The sequence below is a fragment of the Eptesicus fuscus genome, chromosome 8, assembly GCF_027574615.1.
Source record: "Eptesicus fuscus isolate TK198812 chromosome 8, DD_ASM_mEF_20220401, whole genome shotgun sequence".
NCBI classification, from domain to species: Eukaryota; Metazoa; Chordata; class Mammalia; order Chiroptera; family Vespertilionidae; genus Eptesicus; species Eptesicus fuscus.
The window spans coordinates 67,499,740-67,515,555 of NC_072480.1; positions in this window are offsets into that span (position 1 = coordinate 67,499,740).

The window sequence follows — 15,816 nt, forward strand, 5'->3', positions numbered from 1 at the left end:
AGCAGTACTCATCCGGATGGAATGCTGAGTATTCGCTCTCCTAGGATCAAAGCAGCTCTGGTTTGGAAACAAAAAACACACACATATACACACACTCACACATAAGCACAAAAATAAACATCTAATGTTTTTGTGTTTTTTTTTTAAAAAAGGCCCAATACAAAACAAAAACAAAGGAACTTGCTCAATAGAGAACAAAATTCTGCAACTAGAAAGATTGAGCTTTCCCAAGTCAGCTATATTTGTGGTATTGATAACTGGGGTAAAATCCAACGCCCCAGTGATATGGGACAGGTTACCCAAATGGCCATTAAATGTTCGTGCTCCTTCTTAGTCCACAGAGGCTGGAGGGGTCAGCATCAGACCGACATCCAATGCCAGTTCTCCGTTCAGGTCTTTCCCCAGCAGCAGCATCATTCCTCCTTTTTGGAACTCATTCTTCCAGGAACATTGACTCTCCTGGTTTTCCTCCTCTACTTTCTTTGTCTCCTTTGCTGAGACTGCCACATCTTTCTTTTCTCTAAATCGGGCATGTCTCAGTATTCAGTCCTTGGGTTTCTTTTCTTCACTAGGTAGACTCATTCTTTGGGTGAACTCACTCAGTCTCATGGATTTAAACAATCCAGGTGGTGAAGGCTCCTTGATTTCTCGGTCCAGTCTGGGGAATTCTGACTCATATACTAACTGCCCATCTAGCATCTGCACTTTTCTAACAGGCGACTCAAACTTTGTTTTTAAACTAAATTAATTAAACTTTTGACTTTCCTTTTCTACCCCACTCTATCTAGTTGCTGAGACTAGAAACTCAATGGTATCTTTATCCCTTTTGTTCACACTAAATTTGTCATCAAACTTGATCAACTTTACCTTGGCAATATTTTCACACTCTAACTACTTTAAAAACTTACTCCTGTTACCTGATCTATGCTACCCTTCTTCCTAGATGAGATTATTACAATGTAATTTAATATAATTTATGTTAGTGGCATCCCTTCTTTCACACTATTTCCAATAGTCTATCTTGAACATACCGCCAGAGTGACCTTTTTATTTATTTAAAAAAATTTATTAAATTTATTGGAGTGACATTGGTTAATAAAATTATATAGGTATTCAATTCTATGATACATCATAATACTTCATATTGTATTGATATGGTTCTTGACTTTTTCTATTTGACTCATTTCGCTCAGCATGATATATTATCAAGAGGCATTCATTTAAAAACACTAGTCCTACTGTGACAATCCTCCATTCAAAACTTTCCAATGGCCTGCAAGTTTCTCTCAATAAAAGCCAAAGTCCTTACAAAGTCCTACAAAGATGAAAGCAGCCCTGTGGTTCATTCTGATATCATTCCTTATAATTGTCCTCCTTGGCAAAGATATAGTGGCCTCTTTAATCTCCTTAAATAAACCAAGCCTGTCCTTTGCATCTGCTCTTCTATCAGTCTGGAACAGCCAAAACCTTCAGGTTTTTCCTCAAAGTTATCTTCTCATTGTTCCCTTTGTAACCACACTCTATAAAATTCTAACATATCAAATCTTCACAAAAACGAACGGTTTTGTTACCTCCTTCCTGGCTTTTTCCTGCTGTGGCAGTTATCACTGTGAAGTCTTCATTTCTGTCTCCCCACCACTGGAGTTCAGGCCTGCTCTATTGCTTACTAGCTAGAAAAGCACCTGGCATATTTTAGAAGCTCAAATTTATTTTAAATAACTCTGTTTGATGTGTTTATCATTAATTTATTTATTCATATATTCATCCTCTTATTTTAGAAAGAAACTTCCCAAGCCTCAGTCCCCTTACTTAACAAAATGGGAAGAGTAGTGGTATCCATATCACCTGGGATTAATTTAAGAATTAAATTTTAAAACAAATTAAAACACTTAGCATGACGCAAGGTATATGGTAAGATCTCAAACAGTGTCTATGATGATTACAATGGTGGCAGAGGAATATGGCAGTTATTTAGTTGCTGCTATGAACGGATAACTGTAAGAAATACCAGGCATGTATTCTTCTCATAGAGAGCTAATAGGAGGAATACATAAGGATTCCCAATATAAAGTAAAAAGTAAGTGTTTTAGAGAGGTAGATGAAGTATTCATGAGATCTAGGTGAATGAGTCAATTTTACTAGGACTTTTGAGGCAAGAGACAATAGGTAACATTGCTGTTCTGCTTTGCATTGGCTCTTTGAACTTGGACAATTTACTTTGCCTTTGTAATTTATAGAATAGGAATGTTTAGGAATGTTGATGGTGTTGGTCATGATGATGATGATGATGAAGACAATAATTTTTCACAGAGTTGTTGAAAAGATGAAATGAGAAAGGATGTGCAAAGCATTTACTATAGAGCTTGCTCATTCCACTGTCCAAAATAGAATCTTACCACAGCAAAAGAAATTTATGTGTCTAGAGGAAAATCCTGTGGAGACTATTTTTCTTAATATTTTTTTTACATGAGGTAAAGGGGTTAGTGTATATGTATATGTTTTTTTTTAAAAAAGGTCCAATAAAAAACAAAAACATTATATTATACCCCTATATATAAATAATAAATCTTTATTGTTCCGATTATTACAATTGTTCCTCTTCCTCCCCCCTGCCATAGCTCCCCTCCACCCGGTTCCCACCCCACCCTCTGTCCTTACTCCCCCACTGTCCTCATCCATAGGTGTACGATTTTTGTCCAGTCTCTTCTCGCACCCCCACACCCCTTTTCCCCTGAGAATTATTAAATGAGGAGAAATGTGTAATTGAGGCGAAGAAAATTGAGAGTTAATTTTTTGAATTTTGGCTTAACTTGACTTTTTGCAGCAACCACACTGCTGTATATCTTCCATATAGCCTAGGAAGGCTGCCTTTTATGTATATTTTTGATGAATGGGCTAATATACTGAGTAGAAAAAAATTAAGTCAAGCTTATCATTTATAAAATGGTTTGACTGTGAAAATTCTTTAGCCAATGACAAGACGATTTCTAAGGACAAAGACTACAAAAAGTAGGTCAGAATTGTGTAGATTTGAGTAAAAAAAAAAACAACAAAAAACCGAGCTCCTTTATCTGCTGCAAATTTGGCACTTTTCCATCAACCACTGAAACAATGCAAATGCCTCCTTTTCTAACTAGAAAATAGAGAGTGACCTCAATACTGTGCAAAAAAATTGGCAGATTTTCTAGTGTGGATAATTTTTGCTGAGTCTTGCTGAATTCCATCAACCAGGACCCACAGGCATGTTATTTCTATTTTCTCTACACACACCTTTACTTTTGACCATACTGGGGTTCATTCTTGATTTTCAGATATTTAGTCTTCCTTTAAAGATTGTAAAATAGACACTTTGGTACATTTACACAATGGAATACTACTTGGCTGAAAAAAGAAGTAACTCTTACCATTTGCAACAGCATGGACGGACCTGGAGAGTATTATGCTGAGCAAAATAATCCAGTCAGAGAAAGATAAGTATCACATGATCTCACTCAATTGTGAAATCTGATGAACAAAATAGATCCAGAGACATAAAAGCATGGAACAGACTGATGAATTTTAGAGAGAAGTTGGGGTGGGGAGAGATATACTGGGGAATTTATATGCATATATGCATGGCCCAGGACACAGACAATATTGTGGTGAAGGCCTGGGAGGGGCCAGCGTAGGGTGAAGGGGGTCAATAGGAAAAAAACAAAAAAACAAAACAAAGGGGACATCTGTAATACTTTCAACAATGAAAATAAGTAATAAAAATATACTGACTTTTAAATACTTCCTTCTTGTAAGAGAAGTGTGTTAAATAATTGTTTTAAATGTTAATATTTCTTTTACACTATATTCTTTTGGCAAAAAAAAGGATGGCATTATACTTGAATGCCACTTCAGAACAAAATGCATCAAATATGTAGCTTTGCTGACATCACTGACAAATCATCTGCTATATCAAAGAATATACAATAGTGCTTATTTAAATAATAAGTTCTCTCAGTGTTTTTAAGTTACAACCTGGAGTCACAATCCCTCTTGAATGTAGGCCCTTTTCCTTGGCAGCACTCACTACAATATAAATTATTTGGTATTTGTTTACTAGTTTAATGTCTCGGGAGCTTCATTAGAAAAGTAAGCCTCACCTGGCTGGTGTTGCTCAGTGGTGTTGCACATGCCCAGGTTTCGGACTCAGTCCCCAGGAGGCAGCTGTTCAATGATTCTCTGTCATCATTAATGCTTCTATCTCTCTGTCCTCTCTGAAATCAATAAAACTATATTTAAAAAGAAAAAGAATGGAAGCCTCTTGAGAGCAGGAACTCTGTCCGGTTCTTAGCTAAAACCTCATCATAAAAAAAGAATTTCTGATGTATAAGAGGAACTTAACAAATACTTATTTGGTGACTTGAAGGTGGTTGAATTTAGTTTTAAAAATTGGAAGTTTATATAAATGCATCACTGAATAGCTTATAACCTTGGGGTGCCATATTGATTGACATCTTATCATGTAGATATTTTAAAGTTCAGTCACACAAGGCTTGTGTGAGCCAGGAGAATATGTGATGGGATCAGGTAAGTGGATGCCTGGCTAATGTCAATGATGTTCTAGAAGATCATTCCGGGATGTCTTAGGAGGGGGCTGAACCTAGACTAGGTAAACTGCTGCTTCTGTTTCCCTGCTAAAGTTATAGCAAGAGAATTAATTTGTGTTGATAGCTTAAGTTTTGAATGTTAGCATGTCTCTTATTATTTACTTCACAGTAGTGTTTGTTGCTGATTTTTAACCACCCAAATATTACTCCCATCTGCCCCAACAAAATTTGGTCTCGAACTTGGAAAGGCTTTTCACAAATTTTTAATTTGTAGCCTGAAAATAGTCAACTGAAAGGAAATAATAAAGAATTTCCAAAGTGAAATCCTGTTTACAAAGAAGACTGAGAGAGAACAATGAACATTTACATTCTAGCCAGCTTTCCAGGAGCTCACACAGTAGGGGGGCGGGGGTGTTAAGGGAGGGCTGTGGAGCATGCAGCCTGCAGTGCAAGAGCATCAGAGGCTCCCTGCTGTAAGAGCCCACGCTTGGGTCCAGGACAGGGGTCACTCTGCCTTATCTGACCTGTCTGGGAACCTTGGAAGTTGCTAACCTCTCACCTCAGATCCTCCCACACAGCTTTTGCTCACTTTTCTCTTTGACTTGTGCATCTGTGTTCTCGCTCAGCCAGGAAAAGCACAAACTGTGGGGTAGTGACCACGATACAGCGAGAACAAAGGTTTCTGAGTGAGGAAAACCAGATTGTCATTTTAACACTACAGACCAACTGTTACATTGTCACTCCTATACATATGTATGTATACTTGTTGAATTTACTTGGCTTACATTGGTTAATTATATAGGTTTCAAATACAATTTTATAATACATCATCTGTATATTGTATTGTGTGTTTGCCACCCAAAGTCTAGTCTCCTTCCATCACCATTTATCCACCCTTTACCCTCTTCTACCTCCTCTCCGAATTTTCCTTCCCTCTGGTAATCACCATACTGTTGTCTGTGTCTATGAATTTTTTGTTTGTTTGTTTGGCTTAATTCCTTCACCTATTTCACCCAGCCACCCCATCCCCCACACCCCACAGCTGTCAGTCTGTTCTCTATATCCATGAGTCTGTTTCTATTTTGTTTGTTTTGTTCATTAGATTCTACATATAAATGAAATCTTATGGTATTTGTCTTTTTCTAACTGGCTTATTTCACTTAGCATAATACCCTCTAGGTCCATCCATACTGTCACAAAAGGTAAGATTTCCTTCTTCTTAGGGCTGAGCAGTATTCCATTGTGTAAATGTACCACAGCTTTTTTATTCGCTCATTTAGCGATGGGCACTTGGCCTGCTTCCAAATCTTGGCTATTGTAAGTAGCAATGCAGTAAACATAGGGGTGCGTATATTCTTTCGAATTCGTGCTTAGGGTTTCTTCATATATATTCCCAGAAGTGGAATCCCTGGGTCATAAGAGAGCTCTATTTTTAATTTTTTGAGGAAACTCCATACTGCTTTCTACAGTGACTGCACCAACCTGCATTCCCCCCAACAGTGCACAAGGGTCCCCTTTTCTCCACATCCTCACCAACACTTACTTGTTGATTTCTTTTTTCTGAGCCTGACCTGCTAAATGGTAATTCCAGTTTACTATGTGCATCATCTCCTTAGTCTTCACAATTAATAACCCTATGTGATGCCTTGTGATGAGTAGGATTCCATCCTATGTCACCCAGGACTCCCTTGCTCGTGTGTTCTGATTAGGGCCAGAGTTGGAGGGCAAAAAAGAAAAGACGGGGACTATTATGTAGCACAAATACCTTCTTGTAGTTATTCGAAGATCAATCTAGGTAGTACAGTGAAGGGATTTTGCAGATGTGATTAAAGTGGCTAATCAGTTGACTTTAATCTAATCTAAAGGGAGTTCATCTAGTTAGGCCTGACTTCATCAGCTGGAAGGCCTTTAATAAAAGAAGGGTTAGGCCTTCTTCCTTGAGCTCAGAGATTGCAAACAGCTGCTGGGTCTATAATTGCTCCCCCCTCTACCAATCGTCCTTGGACGCCTGCTTGTGGGTGGACAGCCTGCTTCAGCTCTTGCCTGCGGTGTTCCAGCCTACTGGTTTCCTTCTTCCCAACCCCTACCCTAGAGACTTGGATTGACTTAGCCACCTCCACAGTGCTATAAGCCAATTCCTGTAATAAATCCCTTCAGTTTGAACCATGACTACTGTACCCCCCCCACCCCCAAATGGATTTTTTCAACACTATCATGAATATAATGAAGCTTGAAGAATTAACTATGTTACTCTGTGTCCTGCAGTTAAACTCCAGAGCCTGGGGCTTGAAACATTAGGCTACACTGCCTGAGGCTCACAGTGGCTGCCAAACTGTCTTGGAAAGATCTTAAAAGATCCAAGAGGAAAACAGAGCAGATCCCTGAAGGCAGGCATTGTATTCATCTTGCGTATTGTTACTATTTTTTGGGAGTCTGGTGGTGGTATTTGTTATTGAATGAATGACTAAATGAAAAGTATAAAATACTAATCCTGTGTAGGTGTTATTATCACTAATAATATTTCAAGTTGCTTGAGATCTTACAAGATCAGACTTAGTCCCAGCACTTTTGCTGCTTGAGAGAGGACCCCTACAATCCTTTATTTTTCTTTGGATCAGAAATATGGATGGAAACCAAAGAGTCACAATCTTGTCTCAGCTTGACCACCTGCTTTTTCTTGGTTAATCTATTTAAGAACACTGAATCAAAATTTAAGAATACTGTATAAGTAACAAGCCCAATAGCATTCTCTCTGTGTGTCACAAGAATGTCATTTAGGATGATGAGATAATATCTGAATGCCTGGGATGTTTGTAATAGGTTTTGAGTAGTCATGGTGATCTGGCTTTATATTTGGCATTGAGAGAGATCCAAAGAGGCTGAGGTCCTGAACCTGAGGAATTCACAGTTGGGGTGAGACAGGACAGCATACCTGAAATGAGCAGAGACATGATCAAAGGCCAGTGTGTATTCCTTTTACATATATATCTGGATGTGCTTTGTGCACCTTAAATGGAGCAATTAGGTGTTGAGAGAGTGAAATGGTGAATCTTTCTCTAAGAAGACAGGGATTTTGCTTTTTAAAGGTAACCCTAGATCTTCAGCTCCTAAGACAATCCCTGATTGTAAGCGCTCCATAAATAATTTGTTTAAATAGATGAAATTTTAGGCTAGTTTACATTTGCAGAAAAAGCACAAGCTTATCAGAGGGAAGGGCAGCATCACTCTAGACAGAGAGTGCGGTGAGGAAAAGTACTAAATCTTCAGCTGTCCTTGGACTGGTGCTAACATTTCTCTGTTGTGTGATATTAGATTTGACTGTGTTTAAAGTTATATTCTGATTCTGAAATATATCACTTCCCAAAGAAAGAGAATTTTAGCCTTGGGCTGTGACGTTCAAGCTACTTTACCAAAGAGCTTTTCCTGAAGTCTAACATGAATTTCTCATATAACTCTAAAAACAGACACAATTCTGAGGCTGACTTTAGGGATTTTTTTCACTTCTTTTTTTTTTCCAGCTTGATTTCTTCTCACAAAGTCATAATTACTGGGTAAGTTTTCAAGCCCTTTCTGGGGAATTGAAGATCATTGGGGAGTTGAAAACAGCTCTAATGGCAGAGATAGGAGTGGGGCACTAGGGTGCCCTGGATAGAGAGTTTCTGGGGAAAGTTGTTTTATTGATCCTTCCTAATGAAGCATCATTCCTCTGTGTTCCCCTGGTTCTGGCCCAGACCCTGATTCTATATGAGCGAGGGTAGGAGCCCAGCAGTATGAGGCAGTGCTGCTGGTCCGGGCAGATCACTTGGGGATTTTTATTTCATTTTGTTTTGACAGCCAGATCCATCTTACAACCTTCCTGTTCTTTGTTTTCATTCCCAGTCTTAGGGCATTAATTAAAGCCTCCCTCTCACCTGATTCACAGAGATTCTGTCTGAAAGTTCAGGCTGTCAGCAGAAATATGTCCTCACGAAGCACCAGCATGATCCTGGGAAAATACAAATAAGCACATTAAACAAAAGACGAGTTAAGAGGCAATAAGACAAATTTCCCAGATATGGGCCGTTTCACTGCAAATCCACTTTAATATCTCTCCAGTTACACTTGCCTTGTGCATATAAAGCATGCGGAAAGAAGAACTGAGATCTAATAATTCAGAGAGCAAGAATGAAATGTGACATTTTCATGATTGAAAAAGAAAAATAAATCAATTGTTTGTTCTTTGGGTTAAGAGAATAAATTGGGTTACCAACACTTTAATTTAGCCAGGAAGACACATATTTTGTTCAAAAAAAGAAGTGACTTTGTTTATCAATTATCTCTGAGGGATCAAATCGTAAGATGCAAGGAAAGATGAATGCTCTTAGGGTCCTGGCTTAGAGGCTGAAAAGGAAGCATTGGGTAGCTTCAAGCAAGCTACTAGTATTTAACCTTTCTCTGACTCAAATTCTCCATACTTTGAAATGGCAAACCTATTATCATCAAAAGCATTTATTGAGTGTCCAACCTTGCATGGTGCTGGGATTTGAAAAAGAAAGGAATTTCTAGAATATATGCTAAAAGAGATACAAGTGTGACTGAAGTCAGTATATAGTTTTAAAAATCACACAGGAGTGCATTAATAAAAATATTTCATTTAGTTTTGTTCAAACAGTATACATATAATGTATATAAATATATACATCATTATTTGATATATGTATAATCTATATCATATAACATATATAACACATATGTATAAATTTTTTTAATTTACTCTAATATCTGGTATAGGTATTTGCTAAAGAAAGAAACACAACTAAGATTCACCAAGTGCTTTCTACATGTTAATTGCTGTAGACACTTCATATTTGTTGCTTTATTTAATCCCCAAAATGACTCTATGAGGAAGCCTTTATGAGCTGCTCTTGTAGTCTTTGAGTGCAGAGAAATTACATAGCAGGGCCAAATTCCGTGTGGTAGAAATCAGTTTCAACCCAGGTGTAACAAATGCCACTGCTTGAACTCCTTTTATCACCCCATCTTCCGTCTTCTGGAAAAGGTGGAGTTCCACAGTGGTATCAACAATCGGAGGGCAGATGAGTAAGGAAGTAGCTGTGAGGGGAGCTTGCAAATCTCACTCCCAAGCTGGTTGACCTGAAAAACTGCAAGTCTCTGCTAGTGTCAGAAGTTCATCCTAGCTTGGTCACTTTTTACTTGTGCCTTGAGTGAGAACAGAAATGGCAAGCCCGTGCTTTCATTGGTAAATCAATGAAAGAAACTGAGGTCATCATCTGACAGAAATAACATTTTGTAAAGAAAGTGGTTTTGCTGGGAGTGGGACTAAGTTTTTCCAGCTTGCCTGTTATTCTGATGAAAAGCCCTTCATAAAAATGTGCCCTTCAGGCTTATGTCAGACAACCCTACAGAATTAACTTGTGTGATGTCATCGTAATGAACTGTCCCCATGAGGAAGAGTAAGGCATTCATAAACCCCAGTGCTGCAGATCCTTTGCTAACCCATGGACCCATTTTTATTCAGACCATCCTTTCTTTACTGACTGCTACAATGCATTGCTTTCTACTTAGTTGTAGAAATTCAAGTGCATAGAGATAGAAATCCCTTCATCTTCCTTGCTAAAGTTGATGGGTTCTTAGTTGGGGGACATATTCAATGACAGAGCAGACAAGACTGTTGAAATGACCTTCCCCAATTCTTCTGTGGTTTTTATAATTCAGCTTTCAAAATCTTGAGAGAAAAAGTGAATGTGAGAAGGTTTATCAGTTAACTAAATCCACAGCCTCCATGGTTTGGAGTCAGTAGATAATGTCTAAGTAGAAATAATAGTGTATTACTTACATTTATGAATTTGAAAAATAACATCAGGAAAACACACACACACACACACACACACACACACACACACACACACACAAAACTCATTAAAAGTGATTGGCTCTCAGGGGTGGAGATGAGTAAGAAGGATAATTTAGTTAATTAAAATGACATGGATCATGATATTTGAGTATTGTGGAAGATATGTCAATCAATGTAGTCATAAATAAGCAAAAGCAAGAAGTTTCCATAAAGAGAAGAAAAAAAAAAGCTTAAACTTCATGTGCTTTAGGCCAGGCTAATGGTTTAATTTTTGCACGTGTCATTGAAGAATTTTATTAATAATATTCTAATATGACTTGATAGCTGGTATTGTGATCCCTCCAACTTTGTTCTTCTTTTCAGGATTGCTGCGGCTATTTCTTATTCCATGTGAATTTTTGGAGAGTGTGTTCTAGATCTTTGAAATATGCTGTTGGTATTTTAATGGGGAGTGCATTGAATTTATAGATTGCTTTGGGTAGTATGGACATTTCAATGATGTTGATTCTACCAATCCATGAACTTGCTGTATTCTTCCATTTGTTTGTCTTCCTCTATCTCTTTTTTTCAATGTCCTCTAGTTTTCTGAGTACAGGTCTTTTATCTTCTTAGTTAAGTTTATTCCTAGGTATCTTAATTTTGTTGTTGCAATGATAAATGGGATTGTTTTTTTCAGTTTCTCTTTCTGTGAGTTAATTATTGGTATATAAAAAGCCATAGGTTTCTGGATGTTAATTTTGTATCCTGCTACATTGCCGAATTCACTTATTAAGTCTAGTAGTTTTTTGATGGAGTCTTTAGGGTTTTCTATGTACAATATCATGTCATCTGTGAATAATGACAGTTTTACTTCTTTTCCAACTTAGATGCCTTTTATTTATTCTTCTTGTCTGATCACTCTGGCTAGCACTTCCAGTACTATGTTGAACAGGAGTGGTGAAAGTGGGCATCCCTGTCTTGTTCCTGTTCTTAGGGGAATTGGTTTTAATTTTTGCCCATTGAGTATGAGGTTGGCTGTATGTTTGTCATATAAGGCTTTTATTATGTTGAGGTATGATCCCTCTATTCCCACATTGCTGAGCGTTTTTATCAGAAAAGGGTGTTGGACTTTGTCAAATGCCTTTTCTGCATCAATTGATATGATTATGTGATTTTTGTCTCTCAATTTGTTTATGTGATATATAACATTTATTGATTTGTGGATATTGTACCACCCCTGCATCTCTGAAATAAATCCCACTTGGTCATGGTGTATGATCTTTCTAATGTAATGTTGAATCCAATTTGCTAGAATTTTGTTGAGGATTTTAGCATCTATGTTCATCAGGGATATTGGCCTGTATTTCTCTTTCTTTGTAATGTGTTTATCTGGTTTTGGGATTATGGTAATGCTGGTTTCATAGAAAGAGCTTGGAAATGTGCCTTCTAAAAAATAGGAATACTATTCCAAGTTTTAATAAATTCAAAGGTATCATCTTTTCAATGGCTATAAAGGACCCTGTTTTTAAAATGTTTTAATCTAAAAATGGCCTCTTACTTTATCACACAAAAGCTTTGATAAGAGATAAAGAGTGTATATATTTAACTACTATCAAATCAAATTCTGAGATGTCTTCATTTAATTGTCTCATACAACATAGCTTGAGACCTTAGGAGCCAGTAATGAACTTCTGTCTTCAATTCTTCTTCCATTCTTTGCTTCTAGCTACTTGAGCGATTCTTTTTAGCTCTGCCTATGATTCCCATTGACTGTCCTAATCTTGAATCTTGAGAGCTTCCTGTTGTCTCCATGTGTCACAACTATCAAGATTGATGAGCCTGCAACAAACACATTTACTACATGACTGAAGAAGAACCATTTCTTTTCATATACAACTAGAGGCTTGGTGCAAGAAATTTGTGCACAGGAGGTGGGGGTTCCTCAGCCTGGCCTGCACCCTCTCCAATCCGGACCCCTCAGGGGATGTCCGACTGCTGGTTTAGGCCTGATCCCTCAGGGGACACCCCTCTCGCAATCCGGGACCTCTGTCTTCTAACTGCTCACCTGCCTGCCTGCCTGATTGCCCCTAACTGCCTCTGTCTGCCTGCCTGATCACCCCTAACTGCCCTCCCCTGCCAGCCTGATTGCCCCTAACTGCCTCTGCCTCAGCCCCCACCACCATGGCTTTGTCCAGAAGGACTTCTGGAAGATGCCCAGTCTAATTAGCATATTACCTTTTATTAGTATAGATAGTGTAACAGTAGTAATAGCTACAGACATTTTTGAATACCTAGTATGTGCTAACTACTTTATTTATGTACAATAACTATTACATATTTTAATCTGGTCAATTTGATAAAGAAATGAAATATCTTGCCCTAGCTGGTTTGGCTCAGTGGATAGAGTCCAGTCAAGGGCACATGCCAGAGTTGCAGGCTCGATCCCCAGTAGGGGGCTTGCAGGAGGCAGTCAATTAATGATTCTCTCTCATCATTGATGTTTCTCTCTCTCCCTCTCCCTTCCTCTCTGAAATCAATAATAATAATAAAAAGGAATCTGTCAATGGGTGTTTTTTTTTTTTTAATATATTTTATTGATTTTTTACAGAGAGGAAGGGAGAGGGACAGAGAGCCAGAAACATCGATGAGGGAGAAACATCGATCAGCTGCCTCTTGCACACCCCCCACTGGGGATGTGCCCGCAACCAAGGTACATGCCCTTGACCGGAATCAAACCCGGGACCCTTCAGTCCGCAGGCCGACGCTCTATCCACTGAGCCAAACCGGTTTCGGCTCAATGGGTGTTTTATTCAAAGTCACATAATTGGTCAGAGGCAGGGTTAAAATTTGAATGCAGGAATCCTACCTCTGGGTCAAATGTTTTCTCTACTATGTCATAGCTACCTTTCTGAGTGTATTCAAGGTCCTATGTGTATGGATGTTTGCTTATTTCTTTGTGTTGACCATTATATGCATGAAGGAGGAAAGGATATTTGTGAATTTTACATCTCTCAGACACAAGGTTAGAATTATTTTAGAAAATAAAGCCAATCCATGTTGCAAAGACCAAGCAATTCATGCTTGCACTTTTATGTAGGTATGCAGTTTGATGCACTGGAAATTCACACCTTTGAGATACTTCTGTCTCTGAACCTCAATGTGCTGACCTCTAAAATAGGAGTGTAAAGTTGGTATGAAAATCACCCTAGATCATGAACATTCCATGAGTGTTGCCCTCTCCTTGCCTATGCTTCACCTGACCTCCCCTAGTGAGTCATTTTTGTCTTCCAAAAGTAAAATGTCTATTTCTCCCACACTTAATTTGAGTTCTACCTTGAGCTATTCTGCTTTTAATTATTTCCCCTTCTACTGCCTAGTTACCTGTATAGTGGAAATAGTTCTAGCTGCCTTTTCCCTGATTGTTTCTTATATACTGTTATACTTAGTAATGCCTGAATTGAGCCTTTACAGCCCATGAATAATCCGGGCTGGCTCACCCCCTCCTCTCCTCCAACTCCTATCTAAGACAGGTCTGCATGTTCTCGCACACCTGGCAGCCTGTGGTGACATGAGCGAGTGCTTCTGCACACCATCTCTCTGCTTATCACCTGACAGCCTCAGCTGTCCCATCACTCTTCCTGTCTTTCCAATTCTAGTGAGCAAACACGTGGTAACCTTGACAGTGTCTCTCACAGTGGTAGCCATTGTGAGAGCGTCCTTCAGCCTCTGCAAAGCTGGCTCTGCCCAGAAATTAAACAAGCTTATATCCAAATCAACATGGTAAAATTAAACCAGAAAATGTGGAACAGTGGATTTATTTTAACAGTATACAGTGAGAGCTGTCTTTTGGGAAGCTTTTTCCATGTAGAATTTTTCATGTTGAAATAAACTAAGTTGGAATATTGAATCACAGTTGTATTTCATGAATGGCAACATCTCAAAATAGGTGAATTTTAAAATGATTTCTGAAGAACTCATAATGTTTCCTGTAACAAGGTGGTCATAGGGAGATGTAGATAAATGTGCTAGCAGCAATGTATTTTGGGCCAACCAGAGCATACTGTGGAGTAAGAATAATAGTAACAAAACATAGAGCCCACCCACAGAATTGCTCCCAAATAGAAACACATAGGAGGTGACTTGAGAAGCTCATATTCATATATAATTCAGCATATTCTTAGTAAGTGACTGCTGGACGTTTTTCTGGGCACTGGGAAACATCAGTGAACAAAACAGATAAACTCCCTGCACTCACATTCTCGAAAGGAGACTAATGAGCAAGCAAACAATTCATGATGTACAGTGCTAATTGCTGTGAAGAAAAGTAAGAAAAGGAAGTTTATCAGTTTCCCAGAGCCGCTGTAACAAATTACTACAAATTTGGTGGCTTAAAGCAACACAAATGTATTCTCTCACAGTTCTGGAGGCCACAGTCCAAAATCAAGATGAAGGCAAGGCCATGCTCTCTCCAAAGGGTCTAGGGAAGACTCCTACCTTGCCTCTTTCAGTGCCTGTAGCTCCAGGTGATTCTCGGTTTGTGACAACATAACTCTCATCTCTTTGTCCTCACACAGACTTTTTAATTACATATGCAAAAACCCTTTTCCCAAATACATTTTTATTTAGAGGCCCCAGGATATGGATATATTTTTTTTTGGAGGGGCGTGGTGTTCCTTTTAACCCACTACAGTAGGGAAGTAGAGAGTGGTGGGGCCTGGGAAGCTGTTAAACATATTGACCAGGGGAAGCTTTTCTGAAGATCTGATGCATATGCAGAAACATTAACTGTGGGACTAAATCATATTGTGGTCTATGTGAGGAAAGAGCATATTCCAATCAGAATGAATGGTGAGTACATATGGCCTAAAATGAACATGAGGTGGGCCTTTATAGAAACAGAAAGGTAAAGTAGAGTCACTTGGGGGGGAAAATGGAAAGAGATGAGGTTGAAGAAGTCCTCAGTGGCTGGAGCACACAGGTTTGTTTGTGGTCAGGCACTGGATCATTTGGAGGTTGACACGTGCTTAATAACCTGCTCATGGTTAGTTCCTGGTACCCTTTTCTTACTGTCCCCCTTCCCTGTCTTGATGTTTTCTGATTACCAAGACATGCTCAATACCATATCACTGTTTCTACTCCTGGCTTCAGGAATGTCCTTTGCACCTATGTATGCACTCTGTCCTCCTGTGTCTCTGGTACCTATTAGGTGCTGGTTGAAGGAGGAAGCAGGAAGCTCCCACTTCCCCACCTGTCTCTTCTAGATACCCTGTGGTCTGAATCTGGTATGCTCACCAAACTGCTTTCAGTTATCTAAGGTTTTTCAACATTTTATGGTTATACTAGAGGCCTGATGCATGAAATTTGTGCAAGAGTAGGCCTTCCTTCCCCTGGCTGCTGGCACCA